Raw genomic sequence first — 18123 nt, 5'->3', positions numbered from 1 at the left:
TGCATTTCTATGCATCCGTAATGCTTTCACATGAATACATAATTTATTTGAAACAAGCTTAGTATATATTGAATCACTGGCAAGACCTTTGATTCCTTAGATTAAGGCATAGACCACCATATGAGAACAATGTTCTATTTGCGTAATCATCTAGAAACCATACTAAGTTCATATATGAACCGTTGATTCATCACCCTCTATTGTTGCTTCTAAAGCGACAATATACTCAGCCTTCTATTATAGAATTCACCACGGTAACTTTCTTGGATAAATTCTAACTTGCTGTGCCACCATAAATCATTTAATTGAAATCGAAATTCGCTTGGAGCACCAATTGAAGTTTTTGTCGATGTACTACTTACATCAAACATGTATTCATGTAACTCTTTACAACAATCTCTTTATTCTCTCCATATGGGAGAAACATGTCGTTAATACTTAACGATATCTTCATTGTTGTCCTATGATCAACAATTTGCCCATACTAGTAAATTTACTCACAGCTTACTTGGAGTACTTGAACATATCTTGTTATTACAAACCATTGAATTGAACACAAGTGTGATTGAAATCATGTATTTCACTATTTAGTATTTTAAGATATCGATTCTTGCTAAGAACTCTTTCCATGTGACTTTGACAAGAAAACTCTTCTTGACATTTTTCATACTAAACTACTTTAGTACTCTGGTCAATATGTATTTAGGCTAAGCCCGTTTAGACACTATCATCTTCATAGATTATTATGTATAATACAAGGACTATATTGCCTAAGTACTTTGCTGAAAAACTATTTTCAATAAAGTCTTAATCCGTGTCAAGAAATTTATATAATTTCCAATCAACAATGTGTCATGCACACACAGTGTTTAGAAATATTATCATGCTCATACTTACTTTCTTGTAAGTACAAGCATTTTTGTTTATCGAAGAAATCATATTATCTGATCAATTCATCAAAATAAATATTCCAACTCCACTATGCTTATTTCAGATCATCACGGATCTTTTGAAGTTTGCACACTTACTAGCATCCTCTGGATCAACAAAATTACCTTGGGCCGTATCAAATGTACATCCTTGGTTCTATTTCCAGCTCATGGGAATCATTTCGACATCCATCTGTTATATCTCATAACTAAAATATTTAATAATTGCTAATTTAATCCAAATTGACTTTAAGTATTATTATGATGAGACAATCTCGTCATAATCAACTCCTTGATCTTGTCATAAACTATTTGCAACAAGTCAAGCATTATAAACACTCATGTTGACTTTGACATGTTCTTTGTTTTGAAAGCAAGAGTGCTATATTCAATGGAGATTCATGACCATTAATTTTAGCTGGCACAGAAGATGGACTTGTGATGAGTCTAAACCTACGGATTATATGAACGGAGTTTCTACAAATGCTCAGGTTCATTTTGAGGGATCAGAGAGAGAGCAGAATATACTTGCATATTTATTTGTTTCTAAAATATTTTGAGACAAGATATGATGGGTATGCATATAGTTGATTCAACTCGAGTCGAGCACAACTTCTGTGTTGAAGCCATTTCTTGGCTCTTGCTATCTTGTGTGTTGAGGCCATTTCTTCCATCCTGCTACAGAAAAGATGATGTAAATAGGTAATGAAAATTATCAATAGTGAATTGTTTGTACACGAATCCAAACCAGTGAAAAGATAAACATATACTTACAAAATGTGCAACAGTCATCGAACTGGAAACAGTTGCGAAAGATAATGGCAGGCTCATATGCAAGAGAGATACATTAATATTGTTAATAGCTTCCCTCTCTCTACCTTTGACTGTAAAGTTCTTTTTAACGAGGCAAGATACTTGCAATTTTGATTAAGTAAGAAAAGAGTAAGAATTACCTATTAATTTTCGGCAAACAAAGTGGAAAACAGAACTGTAGAGTTTGGAGTTCAGCATTGGTTCTAAGTTATGAATCGGATGAATAAATAGCCATGGTCTTTGTTGACTGGTTTAGAGAATATGATCCAAGGGAAAAGGATGCTATCATATTGGCAATGGTATTTCTATCACAAAGATATGTTCCTCTTAGTGATCCTTCGATCTCGATAGACAAAGAGTAGGCAGCTTATGGACCTTCCAAATACAAACGCTGAAGTGAGTTTTGAGCAAAAGTATGGCTTACAAGTCGAAGAGGACACATGTGATATCTCAAGAAAGGCGATGAAGCAAGAACATACCACTCTGTATTGAAGCCACCTCTTAGCTCCTTCTATTGTGTGTGTTGAAGATACTTCTTGGATACTGCTATAGAACCAACACAATACTCCCTCCATTTTTATATACAAGGCCACAAACTCAGATTACAAGTACCAACATAAATTTTAATGGCTGCTTTGCAAGTTAGTTTTTGTTTTCGTCTACTTGCGTCATTAATACGCCACATGCATGCAAGGAATCTGAGTGGGGGGAAGTAGCTGACTCTCATTATGAATACATGCATGCAAGCATTAAACATGTTGCTAGTAGAAGAAAATATCATTAATTTTGCCTCAATTACTGTTGGCGGCCTTGTATAGATGCAAAATGTATATTCCATAGTGGACTTGTATAAGTAAATGAAGGGAGTAAAATGAAATGGAAAGTACCAATAATTTTCCTTTTGGTGATCCTTAGGTGTCCAAACGGATGTAGAATTATCGTGGATCTATGAATCTAGAGAGTAATGAGCAAGTCGTACCTTGAAGGCTCAACTTTTAAGGCACAACAGTCACGGATGTTGGTCCTTGAAGACGCAACGGTTGTGGACATTAGTGAATAGGAGGAACGACGATGGGCAGCCACGCACATTCGCCACAGGGGCGTCCAGGATTGAGGCGTTGGTGGTAGCTTCTAGGGCAGACAACGATCTTGACGCTGGATCTGGTACTTAGCTCTGCTACTCAGTGTAATTAACATGTGAAAGTGGAGTCATATAGCGTTCAAGGGTTTTTCTGCTTCCTCGTCATTTTTTAGAAGACTGATGCCGGTTCTTTCCCAAACTTGTGTGTGGGCTGCAGTCCATTTTCGCGTTCGTTAGCCATGTGATTGTTGGGGCCACGTGGAGAGAAATTGTTGATACGAGCACCAGTGCAGATTGGGTCATCACACACGATTAAAAACCACTGTCACAAACACAGTTTCAAACTGTCGCCTTGCAGTGGTGTGTGATAGGTGGTTGCAAAGCACACGGTTCAGAACAACCGTGTGCGATAGGTCGACCTATGAAGATATTTTTTTTCAAAGGGGTGACAAGATGCCACCCACAAAAAGACCACTGTCAAAAGGACAGATCACAAACAGTGTAGTTCGTGATGATGCAGCCAGCGGCCCTCCAGGCTTGGATGTTTTCCTTGACGAGAGCCATTAGGCAGGCGGCACTGCTCTTTGTGTGCTCAAACATCCTCATACTATGCTCCTTCTATGTTCTCCAATGGACTAGGATAGTGATCGTATCCAAGTTGTGTCACATATTCTTTGGAGGGAGTTTTTTGGCCTTAAGATACCAATTCTCAGTATCATTGGAGTCCATTTCTTGCATAGGGAAGTCTGTGGTCGTCCATTCATGGAAACACTGCCAGACCTGGTGCGTGAAGAGGCAGTGCATGAACATGTGAGTGCACGTTTTGGGGACACCAATGCAGCAAGGCAGACCGGGAAGGATGAGTTGCTCAGAAAGCCAGTTGTCAGGGGCGAGGCAGTGCTTGTGAACAACTAGGCACATGAAGAACTTAAACCTAGCAGTTGCCTTCGACTGGCCTGCAGATCGCATTAGCAAAGGCGAAGCAACGACTGGCCGCAAAGAAGAGGCAACAAGCACCATTGACCATCATGTGGACGCGCTAGCGAGAGAGAACAGTTTCTTGAGAAAGGTCCCAAACTCTGAATAATTGCACGACAAAATCACACCTGAGATATCTCTGATCAAGGCATTTTCGACAGCTGCCGCCAAGCCACAAGAGTCACAGACAAAGGAGAAGAGAGCCGGCGCGGCATCGGTGATATAGGGCTCATCCTTAAGCGAGAATCTGGATCCAGTTCCGTTCCCGAAACAGATGTAGAATTATGGATCTAAAAATGTAGAGAGTAATTAGGAAGATCATACCCGATCAAGATTGTGGAGGGTGAATTGGGAGAACGGTCGGCTATGACCCACGACCGTTAGTGGCAGGGGCATTAGGTCAAGAGGCAGCCAGGATTGAGGCGTCCACTCGACAGTGGATCTTTGGCTGCTTCTCACTTCTGTGTTGTCTAAGTTGATGTAACACGCGAGTTAGACAGAGCCCTTCTATAGTGTTTCAGGGATGCAGATCCTTTCTTTGTCAAAACTTGGTTTGTGTAGCCTGTGCTTGGGCCACCGGCATGGCGTTTCCTTGTTTGTTAGTCGTGTGCACATTGTTGGGCCCGCGTGAAGGGAAATATCTATCTTTTTGTCCCTTTTTCTTCTCCAAGATCCCTCCGGTCATTAATCCATATCCGCATCAACCCTTGGTATAGCAAACATAATGCATGACTAGAGGACACCACATCTGGTATTAGAGCCTAGACGCTCAACTCAGTATTATTTTCCTCGATGTCATTTCACCTCAATGTGGAAATGTCCGATCTTATTCAAATATAGGAGGTCTTCATGAAGATCTGTCTTGTTTCCGGAATATAGGTACAGAAATTCAATAGCGGTAGGATCAGGACACAAGTGATCTCTCGAGAAGGCAAGGAAGGAAGAACATACCGCGGAAAATGTCAACGGAGGCTGAGCACCAGGGAGCTCGTTTTCAAATTTCATTTTTCCAAAGTGCAAATATTTTGGATTTATTCGTGAACACACATACACATGTATACTATGTATGCGCGAAATTTCATAGCATTATACTTTCACATGTGGCATACAGAAAAAAGACAAATACACATTTTTAAACGGGCATTTTATTTTTGTTGTTGGGCTGGACTTTTTTTTGTACAGCCTACTAATCACAACATTTTTAAATGAAATTTAAAACGTTCTTGCGGAATACATATATGTTTCCATGGATTTTTTTCAGATCTTTTGAACTTCTAAATATGCTTTCTGATATTTTCAAAATACCAAGCTCCGTGGAGCTCGGCCTCCAAAAATCCGCACACAAACATACCGCCGTTTGTTCAAGCCACTTATTGGTCCAAATTCTCAGCAAAATCACCTACTTGGCAAAAATGATAGTGCTATAGGAGTGCGACAGCCGCAGATGACAAGGTTGAATCAAATTTTGAGAGCCAACCAACAAGAGATGGGCATGCAAACGTACCAAATGCTTGGAGCACAACAAACTGATGTCTCCAAGATGCAGCCTGGTCAGCTTACAAGATGGAATAATCAGCAGGGTGCTAGGCAAACAAGTCTATTATATACGCCATTCAAGGCATGTGAACTGAGCCAATGACACCACCTGTACAACAGATTCCCGGTGCTCCACAGAGCACTTTGCTTTGTCAGAACTCTTAGATTCCAGGTACTTCAGCTGCTTTATTTAACAAAAAATGTGAATGCCATAAAACTTCAATCATTATTTTCCTTTGACTTCGTTGGTTTTTCTCATGTTGCAGTGTATGAGAATATGATCTCAAGGAGGAATTATTTTGTAAGGTGAGAGAATCCTTCATTTTATACTCCCTCTGCATCAAAATATATGACGTAGGACTATATGTGTATTATTTGTTCTTATATCTATAAGTATATTCCTAATATGTGGTAGTTATGCATAGTTGCTTTAGTAAAGCCAATTTAGTAATTAAGGTTCTTGTATATGTAGTGGGATATTGTGTTTAATTGAACTTGTATTTCAATGCAGAAGCCTTAATAGCTGAATGACCAAATCAAGTTGATGATTTTTTATGGTTTTTTGTTAAATTTGCACAGCTCATCCAAATTGTATTGTTGCAATATTTCATTGCAGATCAAGACTTGGAAAGATGCTTATTTTCCTCAGTTTTTGGAACTGGATCGTAGAGTCGTTCTTCCAGCACTAACAGAGGTCACTCGTCCTATTCCTAGAGATAAATCTTCATTCATTGATGATTTTGCACATCTCTGTCACTTAAACCCTTGGTTCCATCTCCATACAGGAACAATTCTCATCACTATCTGAAGCAAAAGCTAATCAATACAAACGCAAAGCAAATTTCAAGAAATCAATCATAAGGATACTGAATTTAATGTTGTTGCAGAAGAGTGATGTGCACGAGGATTTGAAGGCGGATCTCCCCAAGTATGAAAAATACATACATCATTTCCTGCCTCTTCTTGAGAGGAATAAAACTTGCCAAGCCAAGATGAGTACAGGATATCAGTTGCAGAATTGTGAAAAGCAGACTAAAGTCGTCAATTTTACTGGCAATGCATCCCCAACCAGTGGTGGTAATAAAAGGTTGGTAAAAGCGATATTAAGATCAACTCTTCCTTTTGCTGCAATTCTATGTATTTTTTAGATATATTGAATAGCTACATCTGTCAACAAAACATGTCATCCTTAATAGCTCAAATAATACTTCCTTTTTGTTGATAACATTGTAAAGTAACCAGCTTCATTAGCAATTATGCTTACCCTTACACAATTTATTTACTGTGTTTAGCCTTTTTCACTTGTAGTAGACAGCAAAAGAAACCAGCAGATGCAAGCATTTTGCAGTCAGGGCAAACAACTATGGCTAAAGCAGGATACCTTGAAGCGGGTGATAGTCTATAGCCCAGGAGACTACCACTTAGAGACCAATTATAGAAAGAAGACAGTAGAACACCACCACCTCATGAGCAGAACAATGTCAACCCACTTGCTAGGAATGCCAAGTCCTTCCTTCTCTTCACCTAGATCATTGCAGTCTTGGTCCTCCAGTATGCTCGAGTCCTTGGGCCCCTCACCAGTTGCATATCCAGTGGTAGCATCACCCCGTGCTCCAGTGCCCATGATCTCAATGGACGTTGATAGCATAACTGCCTTCTTGATGAATGGCAACACAGCAGCACCACCACCACCACCACCAAAAGCAAATGGTTCTAACCAAGTAACTCCTACTGAACCAATAACACCAGCCTCATCACTTCAGGAAGACATAGAAGCTGGTCATGGAGAGGTTCAGGCGCGAGGTGGAGACGGAACACCGGTGACTAAGAAGCCCATCAACCGCCTAATGAATGCGGTGAGTGTACCACATGCTGAGATCACTCACAGTTCATGAATTGTTGCAATCACTTGTACTGACAGTTCTGTGCTTGTTTGATATGTAACCTCAGATAAGATCTTCATCACCTCCAGTGCTACGCAGCTCTGCTAATTCAATTTGGTCTTTCCTCGCATGAGTGACATTGTACCACATGGGAAAATCGGCACAATGTTGGATTCCAAATCCTCCTTGCAACAGCAGGGTGGATCTAATACTGTGAACAAAGTGAAGCGAGTTTTCAATCATACAGGGTCGCGATCTTAATCACTACCACTGGGTAGCATGGATGGCGGTTGCATGTCATTTGAGTGTGGGGCCTCGGAATCTGGATCAAGCGGTGAGGTAATAAACTTTAAGAGGCAGAAAGCATAGGTATAGCTCCTTCTATTTTGTGCGTTGAAGCCACTTCTTGGCTCCTGCTATACCAACAACAGAATAAAATGAAATGGAACTCGGATGTTAACCGTGCTCAGGCTGGAGTAGTGAGAGAATGGGTGACCGGCCGGGAAGTTAGATGGTTTAGAATGAGTGCTCCACACTTGAGCAGTGATGAGGGGTTATTAGAGATTAAATCGTCAAATAAATCAAAATTTTGAAAAACACAAGGCTCTAGAAGTTCGATCGGGCCAGCCAAATTCAAACTGGGCCTAAATATTAGGCCGACAATGGCATTTTCCGGGCCCATCCAAGATGGCTGAAATTCGGCCACAATTCAAAACACTTACAACAACTCCAACCATACGACTCATTTAGTCTGCTCATGTCTGCTTGGGTAGCCACTAACAAAAACGCCGGCACAGATCGATCACGCTGCCCGGCACAACGCACCGAACAACCCCAAAATGTATCCGCTTTGGGTCCGTGCTGACGCATTTCAGGCCCAAATTTGGGCCGGCGTGGAAACGAAGCGGACGCACCGCTCGTTCCCTCGGTGTCCGCCCGCAGCCTCACATGTCGGCCGGCCAACCAACGCAGCGGTCGTATTTAACGCCAACACCTACCTCGGGTCTGCGTAGCAGTGTGTGGAATAGTCGTGTGGCCGTCCTTTTTAATGGAAGCGTGCGCAGGGCCGGCCTCATCCACTTCCATCTCCCCGTCCACATCTAGCCACAATTGCTCCCTCGCCAGCGACCAGAAAACCCTAGCCAGCCAGCCGAAAACCCTAGTTAGCCAGCCACCAGCCATCGGCTTCTTCAGCGGGAAGGGGAAGGGGAGTTCAACTCCGGCGTGAGCTTCTTCCCGCACGCTTCCTCCTCCGCCGGCTAGACGCGGCTCACCAATGCGACGGGAGCGGAGCGGCTGTACATTACGAGTCTACCAGGGCGATGGCACTGGCAGGTACCGTCGGCCCCCTGCAGTATCCAGATGTCAACCTGCCACGCGGCTGGCATCTGGACCCGCACCGAATCTCGATTCTAGAGGTGCCGCGCATGGCCGTGGCCGCACGCCGAGGAGGTTCCACCGGCGTCGCGAGCTTCTTACATCGGAAGTAGCGCATGATGCGTGCCTACGTGCCAGACTCCCCCAACTAGGAGAGCGCTGGTTTTGCACCAGAGCACGAGGAGGAGCGCCACCGGGGCGTCCACATCGACCACGACGTTCGCCTGCCGCCCCTAGAGATTTTGCCAAAGGAGGAGGAGGCGGAGGTGGCGTACCAACCTGCCCTCCAGGAGGCCCTGGAGCACGCTCTGGAGGCGAAGCCGGCTCGAGGAGGATGCCCATTGGGATGGGCTTGACCAGTCAGTCGCCTTGTCGGCGGCAGGGGACTCCGTCCATGCTTCGCTGTTTGTCCCGCCACCGCCACACTTCGCCAAGCCCAAGGCAAAACCGGAGGAGGAGCCGGAGCCCGAGTGCACGCCCACATGGAAGCGGTCGCAGCTGCCGCCCACTTGGCCCGAGGAGTCCTACTCATGGACCGGCCAGTTCCACGACTGGGTGAGCGCCTCCCACCCACAACTCCGCGACACAGGAGGAGGAGGCGGCCCACCTTGAGCGCTGGAAGACGCATTGGCTTGCCGAGGAGGAGGCCGACAGCGAGCAACAGATGAGCTGGGAGCAGGAGTTGCGCCTTGAGGAGGAGGAGCGCGCCCGCCTCGCCGCAATGTCGCCATAGCTGCAAACGCCGAAGGAGGCTGCCCTGGCGGCATATCAAGCGGCGTTCGGGTGGGCTGGGCTGCCTCCCCTCTTCATCAATCTCACCGCTGGCGACGACGATGGCAAGGGCAAGGGCAACGCGGACGCCTAGGGCAACTTGCACCAAAACTCTTTTTAGTGTTTAATTAATGTTTAAGTGGACTTTGACCAGCGGTTGACCGGATGTTTATGTTTTATTAAGTTTTCATTCTGGCCACATGTTTATCATTTATATTTTTTCTTTGGACCCCGGCAATTTTGGTCTACCTCCAGTTGGGCGCACCAGCCAACCCAGATCGCGCATGTTTGGACAACGGCCAATAATTTGGCTCACCCTGCCCGCATTAGCACTGTTAGTTCAATTTCACGCAAACATATGGGCGAACCACTTCTGTGTTGTCTAACTTGGTGTAACACGTAAGTTAGACAGAGCCCTTCTGTAGCATTTCAGGGATGCAGGTCCTTCTAAGTTTGTGTAGCCTGTGCTTGGGCCACCGGCATGGCCTTTCCTTGTTCGTTAGTCGTGTGCAGTGTGCACGTTGTTGGACCCGTGTGAAGGGAAATATCTATCTTTTTGTCCCTTTTTCTTCTCCAAGCTCCACGTCTGGTATCAACCCTTGGCTATAGCAAACATAATGCATGACTAGAGGACACCACGTCTGGTATTAGAACTTAGACGGTCAACTCAGTATTATTTTCCTCAATGTCATTTCATCTCAATGTGGAAATGTCCGATCTTATTCAAAAATAGGAGGTCTTCACGGAGATATGTCTTGTTTCCGGATATAGGCACAGAAATTCAATAGCGGTAGGATCAGTACACAAGTAATCTCTCGAGAAGGCAAGGAACGAAGAACATACCGCGGAAAATGCCAACGGACGCTGAGCTCCAGGGAGCTCTTTTTCAAATTTCATTTTTCCAGAGTGCAAATATTTTTGAATTCATTTGTGAACACACATACACATGTATACTACGTATGTGTAAAATCTCACAGCATTATACTTTAACATGTGGCATACAGAAAAGAAGACAAATTCACATTTTCAAACGGGCCTTTTGTTTTTGTTGTTGGGCTGAAATTTGTTTTTGTACAGCCTACAAATCACAACATTTATAAATGAAATTTAACACGTTCTTGCGGAATACATATATGTTTCCATGGATTTTTTTTTCAGATTTTTTGAAACTTCTAAATATGCTTTTTGATATTTTCAAAATACCAAGCTCCGTGGAGCTCAGCTTCAAAAATCTGCACACGAACATACCGTCGTTGGTTAAAGTCACTTACTCGTCCAAATTCTCAGCAAAATCACCTACTTGGTGAAAATGATAGTGTTATAGGAGTGCCACAGCCGCAGATGACAAGGTTGAATCAAATTTTGAGAGCCAACCAACAAGAGATGGGCATGCAAAGGTACCAAATGGTTGGAGCACAACAAGCTGATGTCTCCAAGATGCAGCCTGGTCAGTTTACAAGATGGAATAATCAGCAGGGTGCTAGGCAAATAGGTCTATTATGTCCGCCACTCAAGGCATGTGAACCTGAGCCCATGACTCCACCTGGACAACAGATTCCCGGTGCTCAGCAAAGCACTTCGCTTTGTCAGAACTCTCACATTCCAGGTACTTAAGCTGCTGTATTTAACAAAAAAATGTGAATTCCATATAACTTCAATCATTGTTTTCCTTTGATTTTTTTTTGTTTTTTGTCAAGTTACAGTGTCTGATATTTCAGCTACGATGGGGTGTGCCAGAGAATATCATCTCAAGGAGGAAATATTTTGTAAGGTGAGAGAATCCTTCATTTTCTACTCCCTCTGCATCAAAATATAAGATATTTTTGTAGGCTAGTTTAGCCTACAAAAAAGTCCTGTATTTTTTTTGTACGAGGGAGTATGTGTGTATTATCTGTTCTTATATCTATAGGTATACTCCTAATATGTGGTAGTTATGCACAGTTGCTTTAGTAAACCCAATTTAGTAATTAAGGTTCTTGTATATGTACTGGGATATTATGTTTACTTGAACGTGTATTTCAATGCAGAAGCCTTACTAGCTGAATGACCAAATCAAGTAGATGAGTTGTTGATGGTTGTTTTGTTAAATTTGTACTCCTCGGCCTAATTGTATTGCTGCAATATTTCATTGCAGATGAAATCTTGGAAAGATGCATACTTTTCTCAGTTTTTGGAACTGGATCGTAGAGTCGTTCTTCCAACACTAACAGAGGTCACTTGTCCTTCTCCTAGAGATAAATCTTCATTCATTGATGATTTTGCACATCTTTGTCACTTAAACCCTTGGTTCCATCTCCATACAGTAACAATTCTCATCACTATCTGAAGCAAAAGCTAATCAATACAAACGCAAAGCAGATTTCAAGAAATCAATCAGAAGGATACTGAATTTAATGTCGTTGCAGAAGAGTGTGCACGAGGGTTTGAAGGTGGACCTCCCCAAGTATGAAAAATACATACATCATTTCCTGGCTCTTCTTGAGAGGAATAAAACTTGCCAAGCAAAGATGAATACATGATATCAGTTGCAGAATTGTGAAGAGCAGACTAAAGTCATCAATTTTACTGGCAATGCATCCCAACCAGTGGTGGTAATAAAAGGTAGGTAGAAGTGATATTAAGATCAACTATTCCTTTTGCTGCAATTCTATGTATTTGTTTTGAGATATCATAATAGAACGCTAAGATATATTGAATAGCTAAAACTGTCAACAAAACATGTCATCCTTAATAGCCCAAACAGTGCTTTCTTTTTGTTCATAACATTGTAAAGGGACCAATGTCATTACCAGTTCTGCTTACCCTTATCCAATTTAGTTACTGTGCTTAGCCTTTTTCACTTGCAGTAGACAGAAAAAGCAACCTGCAAATGCAAGCATTTTGCAGTCAGGGCAAAGAACTATGGCTAGAATATCACCACCTCGTCAGCAGAGCAATGCCAACCACTTGCTAGGAATGCCAAGTCCTTCCTTCTCTTCACCAGGATCATTGCAGTCTTGGGCTTCCAGTATGCTCGAGTCCTTGAGCCCCTCACCAGTTGCAAATCCAGTGGTAGCACCAGCATCACCCTGTGCTCCAGTGTCCATGATCTCAATGGACGTTGACAGCATAACTGCCATCTTGATGAATGGCAACACAGCACCACCACCATCGCAACAAAAGCAAATGGTTCTAACCAAGTCACTCCTACCGAACCAATAACACCACCCTCATCACTTCAGGAAGACATAGCAGTTGGTCATGGAGAGGTTCGGGCGCAAGGTGAAGATAGAACACCGGTGACTAAGAGCATCTCCAGCCGCGTCCCCAACATGCCACTTTTTTGTCGCCGGCGCCAAAAATTCGGCCCAGCCGCGACCCAGAAGCCCTTTTTCGCCGGCTCGGGCCGATTTTGGCGCCGGCGGACCCAGGCCAAACCCGGCGCGCTTGGGGCGCCCGGGATCGCCGGGGCAATCGATTTTGGCGCGAAAGAACGGCGGGCCTGCCGAGTCAGCGACCCCCTGTGCCTCATCGTCCTCATCGCCTCGGTTTCTCGCGGGGAATCAATGCCAAGGCTGACGCTGGTCAGCCTTCCACTGATTCATCACGGGCGGCGTAGTGCGGCGACGCGCCCCTCCCGCCACACGTACACACGTTGCCGCCCCCCCCCCCTCCCGGCCGCTATAAAATCCGGCCCCTCGCTCGCCGGTGGAAGCACCTACCCGTAGCCCCCCCTCTCGCCGCCGACGCCCTCTCTTTCCCTCTCTCCCCGTCTAGCCACCCGTGCAAGCACAACTGCGATGGGTAAAACGGTTCCCCGACGACGCGGCTGCGGCCAACGGCTTCGGCCGCTGCTCGCTACATGAGTGGGAAGCCCACCTCCTCCACGAGGCGAACTACCTGGCGCCCCCTGACATGCGCGCGCCTGGGCGGTGGAGGCTCAGCGCCGGGGGCATCCCAATCCCCACTCTGCCCGACGTCGAACACCTCGGCTACTTCCACGCCGAGATCGAGCGCGTGCGGGCCTCCCTATCGGAGGAGGAGTGGGCCCTCCTGGAGTACGACGCCGGCAACCACAAGGCGTGGGCGGCGTACTTCGAACACCGGCAGGCGGAGTGGCTCGCCTCCATCAACAACGCGCCGGTGGTAAGGGGGCGCAACAACAGCGACGGTCGCCGCCTGTGGTGGGGCACCCCCGGCCGCACGCTCCACGCCGTCCTCGAGTACCTCGAGGGTGGCAACGATCTGCCACTCGAGTACCCTGCGGCCCCGGCCCCCCGCCGGAGTGGCAGCCCGTGGCTGCCAAGGCGGATGCTGGGCGGGTCCTCCTCCTCCTCCCGATCCCCCTCCCACTCCTCCGCATCACCGGCGCTCGTCAGCGTCAAGGTCGGCGCACCCGCAGCCACAAAATCATCAACAAGGGAGGCCGCGCCTCCTCGGCTCCTACGTCCCGCCTCATCAAGCCGAAGACGGAGCCGGGGCTCGCCGCCGTGAAGAGCGAGCCCGCTAATGCCGCACTCGATGACAAGGCCGCCCTGAAGTGGCCGTGGGAGGACTGGGCGCGGCTGGAGATGGAGCGCCAGCGCCGCACCCTAGAGGAGATCGCAGCACGACGCCGTGGCCGCGACGAGGGAGGCGTCATCGTTCTCGAGGAAAGCGACGACAAGGCACCGCTGCCGACCAAACCAGTCAGTTAGGACGACCCCAGGCAGGGGTCCAGCAGGGACGGCCGCATGAAGAAGGAGAATGAGGACAGCGACGACGGCGACTATGCCGCTTTTAGCAAGTTCTTCGACCTGTAGGCGGCACAGCAGCAGGCCGTTGTTTTCTTTTTTTCAGTAGATTTTATGTTTTCTATATGTACAAAAACCATGGAACGCATAATACGGCCGAATCTATTCCGTGTTTGCCGAATTTTGGCCGATTCTGTCTGATATTTTTTTTACAAAATGGGCGTCTGGGAGCAGTGGCTGGCACCCCAATCGCCCCCATGCCAAAAATATCGCTGGCTCGCCACCAAGCGGCGTTTTTTTCTAGCCGTGGGGGGGGGGGGGGGGGCGAACAGCTGGAGATGATGTAAGAAGCCCATCGACCACCTGATGGATGCGGTGAGTGTACCACATGGCTGAGCTCAGTCGCAGTTCATGAATTGTTGCAATCACTTATACTGACAGTTCTGTGCTTGTTATGTATGTAACCTCAGATAAGATCTTCATCACCTGCAGTGCTACACATCTCTCCTAATTCAATTTGGTCTTTCCTCAGCATGAGCGACATTGTACCACATGGGAAAATTGGCACAATGTTGAATTGCAAATCCTCCCTGCAGCAGCAAGGTGGATCTAATACTGTGAACAAAATGAAACAAGTTTTCAATCATACAGCATCACGATCTAAATCACTACCACTGGGAAGCATGGATGGGGGTTACATGTCACTTGAGTTTGGGGCCTCGGACTCTGGACCAAGCAGTGAGGTAATGAACTTTATAAGGCAGAAAGCACAGGTATAGCTCCTGCTATTTTGTGTGTTGAAGCCACTTCTTGGCTCCTGCTATACCAACAACAGAATAAAATGAAATGGAAACTTGAATAATTTTCCATTTTGTGGTCCTCCAGTTCTAAGTTGTCCAATAGTGAGCCGCTCATAATAACAAAACCCTTTTCCTATGTATTTTCGAATACATGGAGTAATGACGAAGTCTCTACTATGTAATGAAAAGAAAATACTTTCGGAAGTCTATCTTTTGACATATCGTGCGATAGAGTCAAAGCTTGTACTACCTCTTGTACTAGTGCAGATTGCGCCATCACACACAGTTAAAAACCCCTGTCGCAAACACATTTTTGAACCATCCCCATCCCATCCTCATCCCAACAATGTTGTTTTGCATCAAGGGAGGGCGTGTGAAGCCACTTGCTAACCCCTGTTATCATGTGTGTTGAAGCCACTTCTTCCCTTCTGCTATAGAAAGAACACAATAAAATGAAATGGAAATTATGATCCTCCAGTGCCCAGGTTGTCAAAGAGTGTGCAGCTTGTGGACCTTCCAAATACCAAGGCTGTTAGAGATAAAGTTAATATGTCCATACAAGTCAGTAGCAATTTGTGTCAGACTTGTACACATGGTCTTAGCTTAGTCCTAGTAGAGTTAGTAGTAGGTAGCATGTCCCGTGGGGAAATTCCCGTGTGCTAGCTCGGCAGGCTTACCATTACTATTAGTGCCCATGTTAGGTTATGAATTAGTAACTGAGTAGGATAATTTATCAACAGGGAATGCAGTAAACATGAAATGGAAATTATTGATAGCGAATTTGATACTAATTACTGGTACTAAGATACTGACCACAAGTGAAATGTGGTAATAGTTCAAATAAGAAGCTGACTACATGTGACATGTGGTAATAATATATGGTAATGGTGCTACTAAGATCTTTACTATTAAAGGAGAATCGAACGTCGTGATGGTTCAACCTCGCTCGCGGGCCTCGTTCGAAGAAAACATCCCGAGCGAAAAAAAAGGCCGCGACCTCCCCCTGCCCGCACAGTAAAATCTCAACTGCTTCCTTCCCTTCTCTACCACGACTCCCGTCTCGCCAAACCGCAACGCTATCCCACCTTCCTTATCCCTCTCCTCTGTCCTCTCAAATTTGCCTCGCCGCTGCCACCCGCAGCCACCGTCGCGGTTGTCAATCTGGACGAGAAGGAGCCACCTCGAGGCTCACCAACGGCGTAGCCATATCTCTGTGCTCGGCGCCACACAAGGCTCATCTCTCTAATTCCTTCGCTGTTGTCCTCTAAGGAGTTTTCTTTATCTCGCTCATCCCCTCACCGTCGTTCCGCCCCGGGCACCTTGGCCTCCTCCAGTACGCATCGGCTTTGACGAGGGACTCCAAGAGGACCCCCGACCTGTTCGGCCGCTCTCACCGGCGTCGACCCGGACGGTTCTATCCCACACGTCTCCTCCTACCTTTTCCCCCGAGACAACGACGACGACGCTGAATGGGAGGAGGACGAGGACCCGATCCTTCTTCCCGCGCATTGAGGAGGCTGCAGTTGCATCGACCTGGAGCGACGGTGCCCCCTACCGAGTACCAACGCCCGACGCCCAGCACAGTACTACCGGACTCTTCCTCCAGCTCTATGGTAAGTTTGGCTTTCTAGGAAGAATCCTCATTTTGCAGAAGTCAGGGAATTCGTCTGAACGAGGATGTAAAATCCGCTCTTATGCATGCATGAGTTCACTGCAGATGAGAATGTAAATCCGGTAAATGGTTACTACTTTGCTTCATCAACCCAGCATATTTGGTAGTGCTAATTAGACTGAAGTTCATGCTACTTTGTGAGTCAAAAATCTGGTCGTGAATCATATGATTTCAAAGTAAATGTGTAGATTTTATTATTTACACACGTTTTAGACAATGTTATCTTATAGGGGTCATGGATATTACCGGTTTAATTTTTCTATTATTAACATAGAAATCAGGCCTCTGATTAGCAATGGTCGGACGGGCCGGCCTCCCATGCATCAATGCATGGATGCGCAGAACTATTTCGGGGGAGAGGAGAATCAAGGAGACGCACAGTACGTACGTGGCCCGGCCACCGCCACCACACAGCGTCAACTGGCTGACCGCGTGCATCTCAAGTGGAGGCGTGTCGACCAGGAATTTGGCCGAACGCGATCCAGCCTCGCCTACGCCTCGTCGCCAATGGACGCATTTGAAAGGAAAGTTTCTCCTATATATATGCTCCCTTCTCCAAAACTGCATAATTGATGCCCATGTACATGCATGGCCTTGTCAAATCTCCGGCAAGAAAACATCATGCTGCTCCACACACAAAAATTGAGGTTGGCAAGCTGATTACTTCATTAAATTACACACCCCAGGAGTGTGTCTTCAAATGACTCAACTTGTGTGCAGAAAACAGTTGTTTCGGTAAACATTTGATTGTTTAGATGAAGAGATTTAGCTTTTCCTTCCTAACTCAAGTAAGTATTCTTTTTTAATGGAATAATGGTTTCCTTGAATTTCAGAGGTAATATATATTATGCAGAATAGCTCTTTTCCTCGGGCTTGCTGGGTGGAGACCTGTATGTTCATGTTGATTGAGTATCCACATTGAATCACCCCATATGCTACTTGAACGACCCCTCGAATCAGCTACATAAGTGGTCTCCATTTCCTTGCTACAGATTGCACCGATGCGTGGCGGCGGCAGTGGATTGCCAAGGGTGTGTTGAGCTCTAGCGCCCTGCCACCGCCATAGCAGTCACACCCGAGTTTCCTTCCGGATAACCCAAACCCCGGCAGCTGTCGTAGCAGCCGCAGATGGATTGCTAGGCGATTCCCTGCGTCATTTTCATCTTCCCAAAGACAAAGTATGGGTTGATTCCATTGTTTGATGTTGGAATCGGCGAGGCTGGTCGTATTGGCGGTATCCTCCGATGTGCACGCCTCTGAAGGTCCATCGAGTAAGAACATTATTTCCTATGGGAGTCCTCACACAAATATCACAATTCTATAAACCCTTTATTTCCTTCAACTAATTTTGCAATAACAATAATTCTTCTGTTTTTCTAAGCTTCGTAATGTGTTACTGCGTGAATTTTTTTTTGTAGTCTTAATAGCATGTACATTTTATTTTCCGCACACCAAGCTCCAATGGACACATGGAAAACAGATACCAATTGCTCTGAAGTTTGCATATCAGAATCGTATCAATTTCTCTAAAATGGGTGTCTATCCTATTCTCCATTTCATTTTTGAATGCC

At 45.6% G+C, this 18123-nt stretch overlaps 2 pseudogenes; both read left to right on the top strand.

The window, feature by feature from the left end:
- The first annotated feature begins 3585 nt into the window (after positions 1-3585).
- Positions 3586-7589, top strand: LOC123191295 (uncharacterized; annotated as a pseudogene).
- Positions 7590-8542: 953 nt separating this feature from the next.
- LOC123191294 (uncharacterized) lies at positions 8543-16378 on the top strand (annotated as a pseudogene).
- The last annotated feature ends 1745 nt before the right edge of the window (positions 16379-18123 follow it).

Source organism: Triticum aestivum, chromosome 2A (genome assembly GCF_018294505.1).
Source record: "Triticum aestivum cultivar Chinese Spring chromosome 2A, IWGSC CS RefSeq v2.1, whole genome shotgun sequence".
Taxonomy (NCBI): Eukaryota; Viridiplantae; Streptophyta; class Magnoliopsida; order Poales; family Poaceae; genus Triticum; species Triticum aestivum.
The sequence above is the reverse complement of the archived record's forward strand: the minus strand, read 5'-3'. Positions and strand labels throughout refer to the sequence as shown.